We start from the raw sequence: 18,431 nt of genomic DNA, 5'->3' as shown, positions 1-18,431 counted from the left end.
CGGACACGGCAGGTAAACAAACTGACCCAGCCCGCCAGGGTGCTTACCCTGGTGAGCCACCTGCCAGAGGTTGCCGACCCCTGCATTAGAGTGTGGGGCCACCTACCCGGTCCTGGCTCTGAGCCATTCTATTCCCTTTGATGTCATCAGAAAGTGGCTTCTTGTACTGAAGCCCTGACAATTTCCTCATGACACTTTCCAAAGGGAATAGGAGAATAAATATGGAGAAGGACTGGAGGATTCCCTGCCTGTATTATCTCAGGGGAGGGTGTGATGACAAACCCAGGGCATTGAGGCCAGGAGTGGTTTCTTCTGAAGCATTCAGCTGCTGTTCCTAGGAGGTAGTCTTACTCTTCATGAGCAGTCCTTCCAGATGCTTTTCTATTGGCAGTGCTGCCCCCCAGCACTGCTGCAGCAGTACTGGCCTAGTGATATAAAAGAGTTCCCTGAAGAGCATTTGTTAAAGGTTTGAGTGCTGAGTGCCCGCCCATCCCTACTGCAGCACTCACACTGGAGCGATGCTTTGAATACAAAAGAAGAGCTGTTTGAACAAGTAGGTGTGCTGTAGGGAGGCCTGAATGGCTATCTGGCTGCACCCTGCCTCTGACTTTCTCTCATCTACTGTAATTACTCCTTCACTGTCCTTCTGAAAAAAATCAGTTCCTCAGAGGCCACATGCATAAGGGAAGCGGGGGGGTATAATTATGGTGGCCTTGAGGTTCGGAGTTTTTCTGAACTTTTCCAGTGCCAAGGGCTCTTTGATCCCTTTTGGTGTGGTCCCAGCTCTAATAAGCAATATTTCACAGGAGGTGGCTGTTCACCTCTCTGGCACTGGATATTGTAATCATCCAGATACAAGCATAGGAAAGCTTTAACCTTTTTTAAAACGTATCCTGCCATACACAGCATCTCAAGGCATTGCACTTAAACCAGCCCACCCCTACCTTAGTTTTTAGTGGTGTCCCAGCTTGCATGGTGATACAAAAAGAAAAGGGAACGTGGGCACATGGGGCCTTCTCCATGCAGCAGCAAGGCAGTATGGCCGTTCATGTGGGATTCCTGAGAGCAGAATCAGGGTGTGTCTTCCTGAGTAGCTAGGGGATGAATCCTGTCCAGGGCCGGCTCTACCATTTTTGTCGCCCCCAAGCAAAAAAAAAAAAAAAAAACCACACACACCACTCGGACTGTGCCACCCCAAGAATGGACGGAATGCCGCCCCTTAGCATGTGCCGCCCTAGGCACATGCTTCCTCTGCTGGTGCCTGGAGCCGGCCCTGATCCTGTCCTTCGGATCACCGAGAAGTTCCACAGAGACTATCATGTTGTGGCTGAACTAAATTCCAGGGCCTTTTATACAGGTGCAGCCTTAACCCTGGCATTTCCTGATATTGCGTTGTTAACTGCACAACCCTAATAGTCTAGACCATGGAATATGGAGATGTGCTCTTTAGCTTACACACAGCCTGCCAGCCATGATTTGCTATTTTCTGTGGTTCACTTCCCACACTATTTCCTCAAGGACAATGTACTGGAGGTGGAACGAACAAAGAAAATGCCAGATAATTTTCTCGGGTACAACAGATCCGTGCTCTATAATTTAAAAGCTGAACACAGTGTGAAAGCATTAGCGATTTGGCAATAACAGACATGGCTAGTTGTGGCTGAACACTTGCAGCTGAAGAAAAGTTTCCAAGGTGTACTGTGATAAAGTTCCTCCTCTACCTTGGTGGGTCCTGCGCTTACTGGTGGATTTTGCTAGTCTCAGAGATCTTCCTGTGTTGGCTCAGGAGTTGGGAGGTTTGGGAGTGAACTCAGACCCGCCTTCTACGCCGGGTTCCAGCCCAGGGTCCTGTGGACTGCAGCTGTCTAGAGTGCCTCCTGTAACAGCTACAACTCCCTAGGCTACTTCCCCATGGCCTCCTCCCAACACCTTCTTTGTTCTCACCACAGGACCTTCCTCCTGATGTCTGATAACGCTTGTTGTACTCAGTCCTCCAGCAGCACATCCTCTCACTCCCAGCTCCTTACACACACCTCACTAACTGGAGTGAGAGCCTTTTTTATACCAGGTGTCCTGATTAGACTTATTTCATTCTAGTAACTTCCCAATTGGCAACAGATGTCCTAATTAGCCTGCCTGCCTTAATTAGTTCTAGTAAGTTCCTGAGTGTTCTGGAATAGTCCCTGTTACAGTACTCACAGGTGCTGAACCTATTCCATTTGAAAAAAAACAGGAGTACTTGTGGCACCTTAAAGACTAACAAATTTATTTAAGCATGAGCTTTCGTGAGCTACAGCTCACTTCTTCGGATGCATAGAATGGAACACACAGACAGGGGATATTTATACATACAGAGAACATGAAAAGGTGGAAGTATGCATACCAACAGGCAGAGTCTAATCAATTGAGATGAGCTATCGTTAGCAGGAGGAAAAAAACTTTTTGAAGTGATAATTAAGATGGCCCATAGAAGGTGTGAGGAGAACTTAACATAGGGAAATAGATTCAATTGGTGTAATGACCCAATGTATCTGCGGATACAGACTAACACAGCTGCTACTCTGAAACCTATTCCATTTGAGTAGCTCCCTGGCTGTGTTTCCAAACATGAAGCACATACAAATGCTTTGACCAGTTACTTATGTACACTTTTGGATTGCAGCATTTTCTGCCTAAATTAGGTCAAGTCCAACATGATTGTACGGAGTGAGTTCTTTCAACATTTTCATCTGCTGCCCCTTACAAGAGGTTTACTAGTGCAGTTTGACCTCCTATAAAACTCCAGTGTGATCCACCCTGGTTTTCCCAACAGGCATTTTCTCTACTCTAACTTCTTATGTTTATTTATTATTTTTACTATGGGAGCACCTCTAGGTTCCATCTTGGATCAGAGCCCCTTTGTGCTGGGGGCTACCCATACATGTGAAAAGAGAGAGACAATCCCTGCACTGAAGAACGTGCAAACTAAACAGACAGGGCAGATGAAAGGTGGGAACAGATAGCGTACTCATTTTACAGGTGAGGAACTGAAGCAGAGAGAAACTACAGGTCAGATTTTTGAAGATATGTAGCCACTTGAAGCTGCAGATAGGTAGCTAGAGAGGTTCAGACCAAAGTGCCTAACTCCTATTTAAATCAATGGGAGTTAGACACCCAATTGCTTTTGAATATCCCATACCCGGAGTTCCACACTAAGGCTGTGACAGGAATTGAACCTAGCACTCTTGAGTCCAAGCCCACTGCATTAACCACAACAGCAGCCTTCCCCATGCTCTTTTTCTCAAGTCCTTTTCCAGGTCTAGAGCCTTTGCTTGTTCCCTCCCCCTCTTGTTCCTTAATTATTTTTAATATACACATTTATATACTAAAGTCACTGGTCTCCTACCTAATATTGAGGCTCAGCAGAATGGAGCCATCTGCATGTCAAAGCCTCACATCTCATCGGAATTGCTCTAGCATTTTAATCCCAATATTTATTATTTTGTTTTTATTTATTACAGGTGCTTTAATTCTGCTGATGAATAGAACATAACATAAGAAAGGCCGTACCGGGTCAGACCAAAGGTCCATCTAGCCCAGTATCTGTCTACCGACAGTGGCCAATGCCAGGTGCCCCTGAGGGAGTGAACCTAACAGGCAATGATCAAGTGATCTCTCTCCTGCCATCCATCTCCATCCTCTGACGAACAGAGGCTAGGGACACCATTCTTACCCATCCTGGCTAATAGCCATTTATGGACTTAGCCACCATGAATTTATCCAGTCCCCTTTTAAACATTGTTATAGTCCTAGCCTTCACAACCTCCTCAGGTTAGGAGTTCCACAAGTTGACTGTGCGCTGCGTGAAGAAGAACTTCCTTTTATTTGTTTTAAACCTGCTGCCTATTAATTTCATTTGGTGACCCCTAGTTCTTGTATTATGGGAATAAGTAAATAACTTTTCCTTATCCACTTTCTCAACATCACTCATGATTTTATATACCTCTATCATGTCCCCCCTTAGTCTTCTCTTTTCCAAACTGAAGAGTCCTAGCCTCTTTAATCTTTCCTCATATGGGACCCTCTCTAAACCCCTAATCATTTTAGTTGCTCTTTTCTGAACCTTTTCTAGTGCTAGAATATCTTTTTTGAGGTGAGGAGACCACATCTGTACACAGTATTCGAGATGTGGGCGTACCATGGATTTATATAAGGGCAATAATATATTCTCAGTCTTATTCTCTATCCCCTTTTTAATGATTCCTAACATCCTGTTTGCTTTTTTGACCGCCTCTGCACACTGCCTGTGGCTTAGGTTGAAACAATACAGTTCCAATGTATGAGACAAATATCCCATGGACTACTCAGCACCATGCTTGAAATCCTGCCTCTACTGAAGTCAATGTTTAACCCCCAGACTTAAAAGAACAAAGATAAGGAGGATATTGACAGTCAGGGGCGGCTCTACGAATTCGGCTGCCCCAAGCAGGGCAGCACGCCGCAGGGGGCGCGCTGCCGGGCGCTGGTCCCGCGCCTCCGCGGGACCTCTTGCAGCTGGTCCGCGGCTCTGGTGGAGCTTCCGCAGGCATGCCTGCGGGAGGTCCGCCGGACCCGCCTGCCGCCCTCCTGGGAAAATGCCGCCCCACGCGCGCGCTTGGTGCGCTGGGGTCTAGAGCCGGCCCTGTTGACAGTAGACCAGAGGCTAGCGGAAACTGAGTCACCACTTGTGAAAGCTTTTCCATAAGTAGGGATATCTTGGATGCCTAATCACAGACAAAGCCCAGCTTTCTGGGTCCTTGCATTCCTTAGCTTCTGCACGATATCAGGCACCAAAGGCAATTACTCAGGAAAGGCCAGTCACTCTAGACTAGTGAAACATGGAGCCACAGGGCAGCAACAGAGGCAGTGGAACCCTGGCAGTGCTCCACTCTCATTTCTGGTAGCTGTACCCAGCTGTGACATTCCCACCCAGCAAGAATCACTTGCTAAAATTAGCTGTCATGCCCACAAGATGTTCTTCCTCATTGGCAAATGCTGCATCCCCTTTAAAAACAACCCCGTGGGCATTGGTGACCCTATCAAAGGCTGAGACACTGGGGAGGCTGTGGGGCACCTGTTGTGCCCTGAATACTCTGAAAGGTTCTGTTGGAGACTACTTCTGCCACTCACAGTACTGTTGGGACGGTGCCAGATACAACATAGCCTCTGTGAAGTGAGTGGTGGAGACAGACGATAGAATCTGCATTCTCCAGAGAGATCCCATGCTGAATAAGGCCACACAAGACAAGCAGCTGGAATCACTGAAGGCCAAGGTCATGGACCTTATAATTGCTCCTCAACCAGCTTTCCTGCAGTGATTCGCAAAGGGCAGTAGCTTGGGCATGCTCACTGAATGGGTAGCTCCGCCTCTGCTGAAGGCAATTCCCTCATCCCACTATGGATGCAGAATGCAGTGGATCCGTGGCTCATCAGGGCAAAAGCTAGATGAGGGACAGGAAGCCCCACCCCTTTGTTGCTGTGATGGCTTGGTGGCTACAGAGGTGCTCCTAATTTGGGGACACTGAGGTGAGGAATGCCCTCACCCAGCTGGAAAAGCTCAGTCAGCCAGAGCTCAGAATAAGTCAATACGCCTGATGCGTGTTCCACTAAAGGCTGGCTGAAAATCCTGTCAACACTGCTAGTAAACCCATCATGTCTGTATGGTTATTCTGTAGGTAATAAGCTGTGAAACTCACGTAGTCAATGGAAAATCCTTCTCGGGGCAGACATGTACTTGACAGAGCTTTCGGTAACAACCAGCAAAGGCAATTTGAAGACTACTAGGCTAAGCAGATTTCATACATGGCCAGGAAATAAGCCCCCCACAAGGAGAGTCTGCACCATTGCTGGATTTACACAAAATACTACAGCGTACTGTAGACGGCACTTTGTCATCTGCTGGAAGGGGCCGCCTTAACGGACAATAGGAACAATTTTCCCCTGAGGAAAATGATTTCTACTCTTTCCTTTAATGCAGGGAGTGTAAATGAGAGCAGGGGAAAGAGTTTCAGTCACTCTGGGGTGAAAAATCATTGCTGCAGTGGGAGTCTGAAATATGATGCCAGGCTGCTGATCAGCCACTGATGCTACCCTCTCTTATCAGTTACTCCTCCTAGCCAAGCTCATCCAGGCATTGAATTATGCAAGGTAGCTACATGGAGTTCTCTCTGTTATCATTAAGCTTGGTAATCTGGATGCTTTTGTGACAGCAGATGCTGCTGTTGACATGGAGTTTTTGTAGACTCCAGCTTTATATGTAAAAATCAGTTGTTTGAAGCTTGCCTGACCTTATCCAAGGGTTATATTAATTTAAGAAAGTGTAAATTAAAGACCAGTGAGCCTACATATAGGTTAGTGGCCGATGGAGAGAGGGACTCATTCCTATCACAGAAATGCTTTGCCATCATTAATAATAATGAATAATAATACATAATAAATATAATACCTATCATTTATGTAGCATCTTCAGAGAATCTCATTACAACTATGTGAGGCATGTAGTTAACTATCTCATCCCCATTTTGCAAAAGAAGACAGTCAGAGAGATCAAGTAGCATCTCTAAGATCACAGCAAGTCAGTAGCAGAGACAGGATTAGAACCCAGGAGCTGCTGGTTCCCATATTTATATGTAGGCTATTAGATCTCAGCATCCCTCATCCTCTAGTGCCACCTTCCATTCCATTTTATGTTCAAGGCATCACCTTCTCCCTACAGGCTAGAAAACTTGAGGGTTCTTTGATTTCTCTGCTTCTTAACTCTGTTTCCAAGAGTTGCTCACTTGGCTCGAGTCGTTACATTTTTGCCCATCTTGCTGAAGGCAAGAGCCTGGGACTCTGATGGTTGAGGTGTGGACTAGGGAGGATGGTGCCACAGATGCAGCAGATATCCCATCCATGCTGGCACTGGAGAGAATCTGCAGGAAGACACCCCTGTAACGCCAGCACAGCTAAAATGATCTGGCTGCATAATGTTGTCTGCCTAGTTTGTAATGTATTAGGCAGCAGCGCACTAGTGCCCTCTCTTGGTTGGATCATGTCAGACCTTCAGTGCACGGTCCATAGGTGGCCACTTGTGGGTGAACTGTTAGAGCTACTACTAGGTGAGTCAGAGCCACCCTCTGTTCCACATGCCAGTGGGAGCCATAATCAGCCAGCTGGGGACGGTAGGGCCTGTGTGTTTGCCGCCATGGATCAGCACAGTCTGTATGAAGCGGATGCAGTTAGGGTAAACAGGTCTCAAATTCTGCCCTAACAGATGGTTTGTCAGCCCAGAATGGCCATGATCTGAACTGTGCACAACTGGCAGACACGTTGCTGAGTTAAGAGCTCTTGGCATCCTCTGCAAGCACCAGGTGGTTGTCATCTTATCCAAATTAAGACATATGGTCCGGTTCTGGCTTTCAGCGAAACATCTCTACATACAACAAGGAGGGCCATCAACCATGTCCCTGCTCTCTTCAGACTTGCTTTTGAATGCTGTGCAGTCCCGCTGGGCATTGCCCCACTCACTTCCCCCTATCTTTCGGCATTGCGGCAGTTCTAATTGACTGCTCATTTAAAGCCTGGAACCAGGCGGTACTGCAGTATAATTCCTGAGCTCATTGGGGCAGGAGTCATCATTTGGTTCTGTGGGTGCATGATACCTAGCATAATGGGGATCCAGAGTATGACTGGGGCTCCTAGTCATTACAGGAACACAAATTATTAATATTTTAATAATTAATAATAATTATTAATAATAATAGTAATACCTCTAGCCTGACTTATGTATTAGTGTTTTGTCATCAGATGAGATCTCATGGAGCCATGGCAGAGATTTTAATCACCCTGATCATGAATGTTTCACTGCTACCTTGTGCTCCCTCCATCTCTTTGTCTTGTAGTTGGATTGCAAGTTCTTTAGGATAGAGACCCTGGTTTGGTTATGTGTGTGTACAGTGCCTCATGTGATAGGGCTCCCATCTCTACTGCAACACAAACAACAATGGAGAGCGAGAACATGCCTCCAGGATTGCTCAGCTGTGTTCAAGACAGCTCTAATTTGGGTTTAGAGTGTTTGTACCTTGTTTTCCTTTCCAATTATAAGGGGAGTGTTTGTCTAATAGTTGGAGAATGGAGCTGAGAGTCAGGACTCCTGGATTCCCTTTCCCTATTGCCTCCATCACTGATTCACTGTGCAACCTGGGGCAAGTCAAAAGAAGCCAAAATGTTCAAAAAGTTAAGGGGCCTAAAGTGAGGCACCCTGTGCAAGCATGTAAGAGGTTGCAGACTCACCACCATGGTACCTCCTGCTGGTTTCTCCAGGAATTAGCTCAGTTCAGTTCCAGAGCACCCTCTGCTGGTGGTGTCTTGTCTGTTATCTGCTCTGCTGTTTCAGACCCACATTGCTCCCCTGCTCCGCAGTGTCCTCTTCAGGACACTATCCTCCAGCAGTGCCCAATAGTCCATTCTCACCCCCCCTTCCGGGGGTCACGGCCGTCCTTTGGCTTGCACCCACAACCCAAAGTCTAGCCCCTCACTTCAGGGGCAAGTTGCAGTCTGTATCGGCCATGCTCCTCCACCACCAGATGCAGGGCAAGGGGGGACCCAGGCCCGCCTGCTACTCTGGGTCCCAACCCAGGGACCCTCTAGCAGCAACCTCTCTGCCCTGCTTCTCTCCCCTTGTCTGCTTATCGTCCCTGGGCCACTTTCCCTTGGCCCTTGCACCTTCTTGGCCCTTTCTAGCAGGGGCCTGCAGCCTAACAGGTAACAGGCCAGAGCTCGCCCTCTGCTCCTCTGAGCCTGCCCAGCACTGGTCTATCTCAGGTGCTATCCCTGGGAGTCAATCCTCCTCCCTGCTCTGCTGGGCAGCTCCTTATATCTGGCTGCCCAGCAGCTGCCTCCTGTCTGGCTCCTAACAAGCCCCACCCTAATGAGCTGCAGGTTTCCACAGCCTCCCTGGCTGCTTCTGCCCCACCCCCTGCTGGAGTGGGCCACCTGCACCACTACAAAGCACCGAAGCTAAAAGGAGGCCTGGTTTTCAGAGGAGCTCAGCCCTCAGCTCCATTGGCTGGCTGTGGTACAGTCCCCCTAGGCATGTTCCATTTCATCTGAGAAAAGGAGCGGAAAATGGATTAAGTAGTTCAGATGAACAAGACGCTATAGAGAAAGTGTCTGACAGAATTTGGATCTGAAGAAGACTCCTAAACACAGCAGTTCAGAGAGCTAATTAAGTAATAGATTTCAATTACTTCAGAACAGAATTTCCCCTCTAAACTACATTACAAGATTGGCATTAGTTAGCCAGAGTTTCAGTATCCAGACAAGGAACAGTCTATTCATCGTAGGTTTGGGACGTGGGATAACCATATAATCTATTCACATAGGTTTAGGACAGCACAAGGGATTAATCTATATGAAAATGGGAGATCTCATGTCTAATGACATTGCTCATTCACTTGGGCCCCAATTCAGCAAAGCTTAGCGTGCTTGTGTCAGTCCTTGTTTAGCAAAGCACTTAAGTTTTGCTTCTGCACTTTCCTGGCTAGGGCTGCACTGCTGAATTGGGGTCTCAATGGAAACAAAGATTTCTCTTGACCTGTTTCTCAGTCTTGCATGGATTTATTGCTCAGCCCTCCCTTACAAATGTGATGTGTCTATTTCCCTTCCCTCTCCTGGCTAACCTATTTATCATGGACTTTTAGCTCTCTAATTTTATGGTCTATTTTTAGCCCTTTCTCCAAGCTTTCTGGGGTACAACTTCCTAGTGCTGCAGTTTCATGCACATTTTATTAACGCTGCTCTGTTTTGGAGCTGGAGACCTTGACAGACCTTAACGAGAGCGGCTTCAGGCAGGAGCTGCATAGGTGGTTCTTTATTTCTCTTTCAATTCCACTTCTTCATTCTCACCTTGGCCTCGCTCTTTTATTACTCCCACTTTTGCTGGTTTGTGACACCAATGACGAATGCCAGGAGCATTAAACAAGATCTATTACAGCAATAAATGAGCTCACGTATATATTTCAGGAGATACAGTCAAGACAAGGATCAGAGAGGAGAGGAAATTTCCTTTTGGGAACATTTAAAGTATGATCAGCTACAGAAATGTATCATGACACAATCAGGAAGGTAACTCATCAGATTTTTAATGCACTCAGCTGGGCTGCTGATGAAGATTTAGTCTTTGGCAGTGCTCAGCATGAACAGTTAGGTTTTTATATTTGAGTGACTAAACCCTGGCAAAGCAAGGAAAAAAGAGCTGCAGACTGATTCTTATAGAGCCTGATCCAAAGACCACTGAAGTCAGTGGAAAGACTCCCATAAATCAGAAGCAATTGTAAAAGCTACCACACTTCCGGTCATTACAAAGGCATGGTCTCTTGTAGGAATAGTTATTAGATGCATCGTGATCCCAAGTCCTCCCTTTTCCCCTACACAGAGCATGAGTTATCGGGCTTGGCACATAGAATTCTGTGCTGGTTGTGGGGAGGAATCCTTCCCCACAGGCCGTGGAGCATGAAGAAGGTGTTCCCTGGTGCCCAGTAGCTATTGTGACTCATTTCCCTTCCCCAGCTCAGTGGAAGGCAATTGACAGTGGATTCATGTAGTAATGGGTCCACTGCCCACTCTTGTCCTTCCCACTGCATCGAAGGGACGACTTGGGCAGAGCCAGGGGTAAAGTGGGCTAGTGGCCACAGGCTCCAGGCTTACACAGATCCAGTGAACCCACCAGGTGCGAGGTGGGATGGCAGAGGCAGCAGTGCTCCTCTATCTCATAGACTGAACCAGGCAGCATAAGGGCATCCCCATCCCGTAGCCCGGCAGGGTGGTGAACGTCAGCCCTCTTACCCCACAGTGTGCCCCCCACAAAGCCTGATAACACCAGCTCTGTGCAAGGAGGGGTGAATTTCACCCGCAAATTGCCACAGGAATATTGCTAAGCATGGAACCAATTCAGGACTTTCAACCCCCTGCACGAGAAGCAGAGTTGCATTATATCACAGTTCACTGTATGCCACTTCCTCTGGGTCTGTTCAGTATATGTCCTTATAAAAAGATCCATCACTAGGATACAAACACTAAGGGGAATATTTTCTCCCTCTCTTTTCTTAAATAACCTTAAGAATGGAAGCCCATCCCCCACCCTTCTTTCCCCCTGACACTTTTAAAAAAAATTATTTCCTCTGATCTATTTCCTGCTGTATTGATTTCAAGTAGCAGAAGGTAATATACCTCAGGGATTTCCTAATGCACGCCGTGTAGTGTAAATTGTAGTCAATCTGACAGCCACACCGACTTCAGAAATATCAATGTAAATAATAATTACAGTGAGTTGCAAAAGGCAGCCTACAGTCCCCCAGTAAATAGGTCAGCTTTTCAAAACCGAGAACGTTTTTGTGAGGAACAAAGCCAACAATGTGATCCCCTGTTGGATTTTCCCTGTCCGGACTATAATACATTATTTACCCGCTAACATTAACTTTTCTATATCATATTATATTGGTCTTTCACATACAGGATTGTAACCGTGTCTTTAATTCTTTTGTATTCAGATCCAAGTAAAAGATTTGAAAGTGAAAAAGAAGTCAAAACTCAGACGAGGCACAAGCCATGATTTTGTGATTTACATATTCCCCTTCCATGTAAATCAAAATGTAATATTTCACTGTCATTAGCCGTCACAGAAGGCTGAGCCTCAAATAGCCCACAATTGAGCTATATATCATTGTGAGCAAGAACAGGAAGCGTGGACACTTCAAATCTTCCTTGCTTTGAGACTCCTTCAAAGTGCTAAGCACTCTCAGGGTACGTCTACACTACGGGACTATTCCGAATTTGCATAAACCGGTTTTGTAAAACAGATTTTATAAAATCGAGTGTGCGTGGCCACACTAAACACATTAAATCGGTGGTGTGCGTCCACGGTCCGAGGCTAGCGTCGATTTCTGGAGCATTGCACTGTGGGTAGCTATCCCATAGTTCCCGCAGCCTCCCCCGCCCCTTGGCATTTCCGGGTTGAGATCCCAGTGCCTGATGGGGCAAAAATCATTTTCGCGGGTGGTTCTGGGTACAGCCTCACCCCTCCCTCCCTCCCTGACAGCGGCAGACAACCGTTTCGCGCCCTTTTTGCTTGGTGAACCGTGCAGACGCCATAGCACAGCAAGCATGGACCCTGCTCAGCTCCATACCGCAATCGTGGATGTTTTAAACACCTCGCGCACTCTCGTGCAGTATATGCTGAACCAGGACCTTCGAACCGAGGCGAGTAAGAGGTGGATACGGCAGCGCGGCGATGACAGTGATGAGGACGTGGACACAGAATTATCTCAAACCGCGGGCCCCGGCGCTTTGGAGATCCTGATGGTAATGGGGCAGATTCTATCCATTGAACGCCGATTTTGGGCCCGGAAACAAGCACTGACTGGTGGGACCGCATTGTGTTGCAGGTGTGGACGATTCCCAGTGGCTGCGAAACTTTCGCATGCGTAAGGGCACTTTCATGGAACTTTGTGACTTGCTTGCCCCTGCCCTGAAACGCCATAATACCAAGATGAGAGCAGCCCTCACAGTAGAGAAGCGAGTGGCGATAGCCCTGTGGAAGCTTGCAACGCCAGACAGCTACCGGTCAGTCGGGAATCAATTTGGAGTTGGAAAATCTACTGTGGGGGCTGCTGTGATGCAAGTAGCCAAAGCAATCACTAAGCTGCTGCTACGAAAGGTTGTGACTCTGGGAAACGTGCAGGCCATAGTGGATGGCTTTGCTGCAATGGGATTCCCTAACTGTGGGGGGGGCGATAGATGGAACCCATATCCCTATCTTGGCACCGCAGCACCAGGGCACCCAGTACGTAAACCGGAAGGGGTACTTTTCAATGGTGCTGCAAGCACTGGTGGATCACAAGGGACGTTTCACAAACATCCACGCGGGATGGCCAGGAGGGTTCATGACGCCGCGTATTCAGAAGCACTACTCTGTTTAAACGGCTGCAGCAAGGGACTTACTTCCCAGACCAGAAAATAACAGTTGGGGATGTTGAAATGCCTGTCGTTATCCTGGGGGACCCAGCCTACCCCTTGATGCCATGGCTCATGAAGCCATACACAGGCAGCCTGGACAGTGGTCAGGATCTGTTCAATTACAGGCTGAGCAAGTGCAGAATGGTGGTGGAATGTGCATTTGGCCGTTTAAAGGCTCGCTGGCGCACATTACTGACTCGCTCAGACCTCAGCCAAACCAATGTCCCCTATGTTATTGCTGCTTGCTGTATTCTCCACAATCTCTGTGAGAGTAAGGGAGACCTTTATGGCGGTGGGAGGCTGAGGCAAATCACCTGGCTGCTGATTACGCGCAGCCAGACACCAGGGAGATTAGAAGAGCACACCAGGAAGCGGTGCGCATCAGAGAAGCTTTGAAAACGAGCTTCATCAATGGCCAGGGTACAGTGTGACTGCTGTGTTTGTTGATGAACACCCAAACCCCTTGATTGACTCAGTCCCTGTAAGCAACTCCCCCTCCCCCATCGAGTACAGCTTACTTATGCAAATAAAGTCACTCTCATTTAAAAAGCATGAATTCTTTATTTTTTCATTATAAAAAGAGGGAGAGAAGTAAGGGTGTGCTTTGGGAGGAGGAAAGGAGGGATGGAGAAGGCCATTAAAAAAATTCAGAGTAACGGCATCCTTCTGGTTGGGCTGTCCACGGGGTGGAGTGGGGGGTGCACGAGCCTCCCACGCGTTCTTACACGTCTGGGTGAGGAGGCTAAGGAACATGGTGAGGGGGGAGGGTGGTTATACAGGGGCTGCAGCGGCACTCTGTGATCCTGCTGCCGTTCCTGAAGCTCCACAAGACGCCGGAGCATGTCAGTTTGATCACGCAGCAGCCCCAGAGTTGCATCCCGCCACCGCTGATCTTCCTGCCGCCACCGCTGATTTTCCTGCCGGTCTTCCTGCCGCCACATCTCATCTCGGTTGTCCCTCCTGTCCTCACGTTCATCCCTCCTGTCCTCACGTTCACTGGCCTCTTTCCTGTAATTTGAAACCACGTCCTTCCACTCATTCAGATGAGCTCTTTCATTGCGTGTAACTTCCATAATATCCGAGAACATCTCATCTCGCCTTCTCTTTTTCCTCCGCCTTATCTGTGCTAGCCTTTGGGATGGAGGAGGGACGCTTGAAAATTGCAGCTGCATGAGGGAGATAAATATTTAGAAAGATACATTTTACAGAACAATGGTTATAGTCTTTCACAGTGAAAAGCACTATTCACCTTACATAGCACATGTGATTTCCCTACAAGGTCGCATTTTTCATCTTAATAGTGACTGCTTGCATCTCTGGGGTTACAGATCTCACAGACACAGGTCCAGGCATCAGGATTCAGCTTGCATGCGGCCATGGTAAGCCACTGTCTCAGTGATTTACCCTCCCCCACAACGCATGGCTAATACCACGCTAGCTCCTGCTAATCAACAACCTTCCTCCCCACCCACTGCTTGTCCGGTAGCTTGGGGAAGATCGCCTCGCGGTGACCAAACAGAAAAGATCATCGGCATTTCACCCTCCTCCCCGCTTCGCTACGTGCAGGAAAGTGTTTTTAAGCTGCTGCATTCCACGAACCCAGTAGAAAAATGGCCACCCCCCTTACTTAAATTCCTGATTTTTAACCAGGTTATCCTGAACGATATCACTTTGCTGAGGATAACAGAACAAGATAAAGAGCGGATGCTTCTTGAATGCCAGCAGTCCCCGGGACCATACGCTGCGATGCTTTGCCACGCAATGATACCTGATTACTTGCTACATGCATGGCATGGTAAAGTGTCCTACCATGGTGGGCGGAACAAGGATGCCTTGCCCAGAAACCTTCTGCAAAGGCTTCTGGAGTACCTACAGGAGCGCTTCATCGAGATGTCCCTGGAGGATTTCCTCTCAATCCCGGACATGTTAACAAACTTTTCTAAGTAACTATACTGTCTGCGAATGCATCCCAAGTCCTCAGGGCAAATCAATCATTAAAAAAGGCTTGCTTAAAAAACACTGTTTGCTATTTGCAAAGGTACACTCACCAGAGCTCCCTTCCAGGGCGTCATTCTCTGCAATAGTTGCTTGTGAGGGCTGGGAGCAGGGTAATTCCGTCAGGGTGATAAAAAGCTCCTGGCTGCTGGGGGTCACGGAGTGCTGTGTGCTCTCTGCGAGGTCTTCCTCTTCTTCTTCCTCTTCATCTTCCCCGTCTGCATAATCCTCAGACATGGCAGAGATTACAACCCCCACCTCGGAATCCACGGTCAGGGGTGGGGTACTTGTGGCGCAGCCCCCTAAAATTCCATGCAGCTCAGCATAGAAGCGGCATGTTTTTCGACCTGCCCCGGACCTTCCGTTTGCTTCTTTGGTTTTCTGGTAGGCTTGTCTGAGCTCCTTAACTTTCACTCTGCACTGCACGGAGTCCCTGCTGTGGCCTTTAGCAGTCATAGCCTTAGAAATTCTTTCAAATACTTTTTCATTTCGTCTTTTGGAACGCAGTTCTGTTAGCACTGAATCCTCTCCCCATATAGCGATGAGATCCAGTACCTCCCGAGCGGTCCATGCTGGGGCTCTTTTTCGATTCTCAGGAGACAGCATTGTTAACTGTGCTGATGAGCTGTGCGTGGTCACCTGTGATGATGAGCTCTCCACGCTGTCGAAGCAGGAAATGAATTTCAAAAGTTCGCGGGGCTTTTCCTGTCTACCTGGCCAGTGCATCCGAGTTGAGAATGCTGTCCAGAGCGGTCAGTGGTGCACTGTGGGATAGCTCCCGGAGGCCAATACCGTCGATTGCGGCCACACTAACCCTATTCCGATATGTTAATACCGATATTAGCGCTACTCCTCTCGTCGGGCAGGAGTACAGAAACCGATTTAAAGAGCCATTAAAATCGATATAAGGTGCCTCCTAGTGTGGACGGTTGTGGCGTTAAATCGGTTTTACGCTCGTAAAACCGATTTAAACGCCTAGTGTAGACCAGGCCTCAGTTCTCCCTGGTTTCATTCTGGTTTAAGCCCAGAAGTAGTCTTACTGCAATCAGCAGGACCAGTCATGTTCTCATAGTTCTGCAAATACTCAAGTGCTTTTTGATTTTTTTACATAGCTATATTTTGAAACAAAATACCCTTTTGAAATGAAAATAGCCAAAACGAAAATGTTTTTTCTGCCCAAACTATTTGTGAATTTGACCTGAAGTTGCTAATAGTTTCAGTGCCCTGAAAAATTTAGCCAACCTCTTGCTCTGAAAGGCCATGACGTTTAAGGATGTGACTTTTTAGGTATAGAAAAACTATTTCAGGTCATATTCAGAGATTTTTGCAGTTCTGTCTGAACACTGTACCGAACACTGAAGCTGCCGGTGCTTATTTAGGTGACTAATTAATTTTAGATATCCATTAAAAAAAATCTTAGAGACATACCCACCCAAAATGGATTGAAGCCCTCTTGCAAATCAGGACCACATTATTTAAAATAAATCTCCTTCTTTGACAGGTCTATTAAATATCTGCAACATTTGCAATTGTGGTAGCCACCGTGTTTTATTGTGACATTCAACGAGCTCTCCCTTCACTGCACATCCAATTGCAAATATTAACAGCACCTTTTTGCTACTCTCACTTGGGACCTAATCCTGCATCTAAATACCCCAGTGAAGTCAATGGGGAATGATGAGGGTGTGCTAGGAATGCAGGATCAAGCCTTTGGCCCTGAAGGAGATGAAATTTCGAGCAAGTAACAAGGTGTTCCTGCTTGCGGGCTGGAAAATTGAATGTTACGGCATGAAAGCCCCTCTGCCACTAAGTGTGCTCTCATATATAGCACTGTAAACCTGCCAGAGTGAGGAGATGGAGGGATGATTTTCTTCTTATTATTTATTGGTGCTTTCCTCTAAGTTACAGAACTCATCACTCCCAAGAACTCTGCCTCTGAACTCCAGTGATTGGGGATAAGGTTGACTCAAGGGAACCTGTGGATTTTCACACATTCCATTTTAAATGTAAAATGGGTTTAGGGCAAAGAAGAGCATCTGTCTGCAGCTGTTGAGCTTGTGCCTCGCCCCTTAGCTTGGAATGCAGACATCTGGCTGCCTCTTAGACCACTGCAAATGCAGACTCATAAATCAGTGAGTGCAGGGGTGGACGAGGGAGAAGCATAATCCCTCTAGAGACTAACAAGCCTATTCTCATCTCTCTTCATTGCATGCCCATTTCCCCAGTATTTACCAGGGATTTTCTGCCTGGCTCAGGGTATGGAGTAGTCTTCTTCCTTGTCACCATTTGTGATGCACCAATACCGCCACCTACAGGTCAGGAGAAGGCTTTTTATCAGTTCCCTGTGTTGAGACTGGTTATAGATTTGGAGAAACTCTTCCTGTTTAGCTTATTAAATATGCAACAAATGGGGCCTGATCCTGCTATCTGTCAATGTAGCCTGGGAGGGGCTGCTGGCTTCCTGGCTTCTGCCAGAGCTCATTTCCATTCTTAGTGCTGCTGCAAATCCACCTTCTGCTTCCTAGGATTTGCTGCTGCTCATGCTGATGGCCACAAACATGCTGTTCCACTGCTTCTGATACAATGCAGGAGAATCTGAGGACACAGGCTCCCTGCAACCAAGAGGGCAAATCATTTTGCTGCAAGTAGGAAACAGCAAAGTCTCACACGCTCTAGTTAGTTCTGCAAGGAGCTGGGACCTGGGAAGGTGGCTCTGTGGAGCAGGTTGGTGTGTGCAGCAGAATCCTGACTGCTTTTCACTAGTGCGAGAAAGCACAGACCGAAAGGTCTTCCAAAGCTGATGAAGAAGAAAGTGCAGGAACAGGCAGCACAGGGACCACCTCAGCAACTAGAAAGATACAGTCACAAGTCCTTGTTCCAGATGGCAGATGTTATCAGGGTCACTGACCCCACATGGAGCAGTGGAGCAGAATCAATCACTCAGACTTAACTTTAGGAGAAGACAGGACGTCTGCTGCTGACTGTCAGAAAAAGCGTTTGTAAAATGTTGGTCTATATGCTGTATGACATCTCCGAATGGGTATTCCCTTAGCAAGCACTAGTTAGGGAATAGTGACTGCTGGCTCTGCCAGCACAGGTGCCTAAAGAATTAACAGGCCACATACATCAACCCAGCATTTAGAGCTATATACACTCTGAAGCAAAGTATCTGGATCTCAGTTCCTCCTGCTCTCATCTGTTAAGAAGTGAGCGAAGGTAACAGTGTTTTCTACCACAGGACCACGTCTACACTAAACTTTCCTCTCTCTAAAGTTTCCCACCATTGTTACCAATTGAGCTCTAGTGTAGACGAGGTGCATGGGGCAATTTAACCATTGTGTCATGTAAAGCTGCTCAGAGCAGGTCTAGATCAGCCGGGTGGTTGGAACACCAGTGGCTGCTAACACTGGGTCTACATTAGT

Source organism: Mauremys reevesii, linkage group 6 (genome assembly GCF_016161935.1).
Source record: "Mauremys reevesii isolate NIE-2019 linkage group 6, ASM1616193v1, whole genome shotgun sequence".
NCBI classification, from domain to species: Eukaryota; Metazoa; Chordata; order Testudines; family Geoemydidae; genus Mauremys; species Mauremys reevesii.
Note: the sequence above shows the minus strand (reverse complement) of the source record.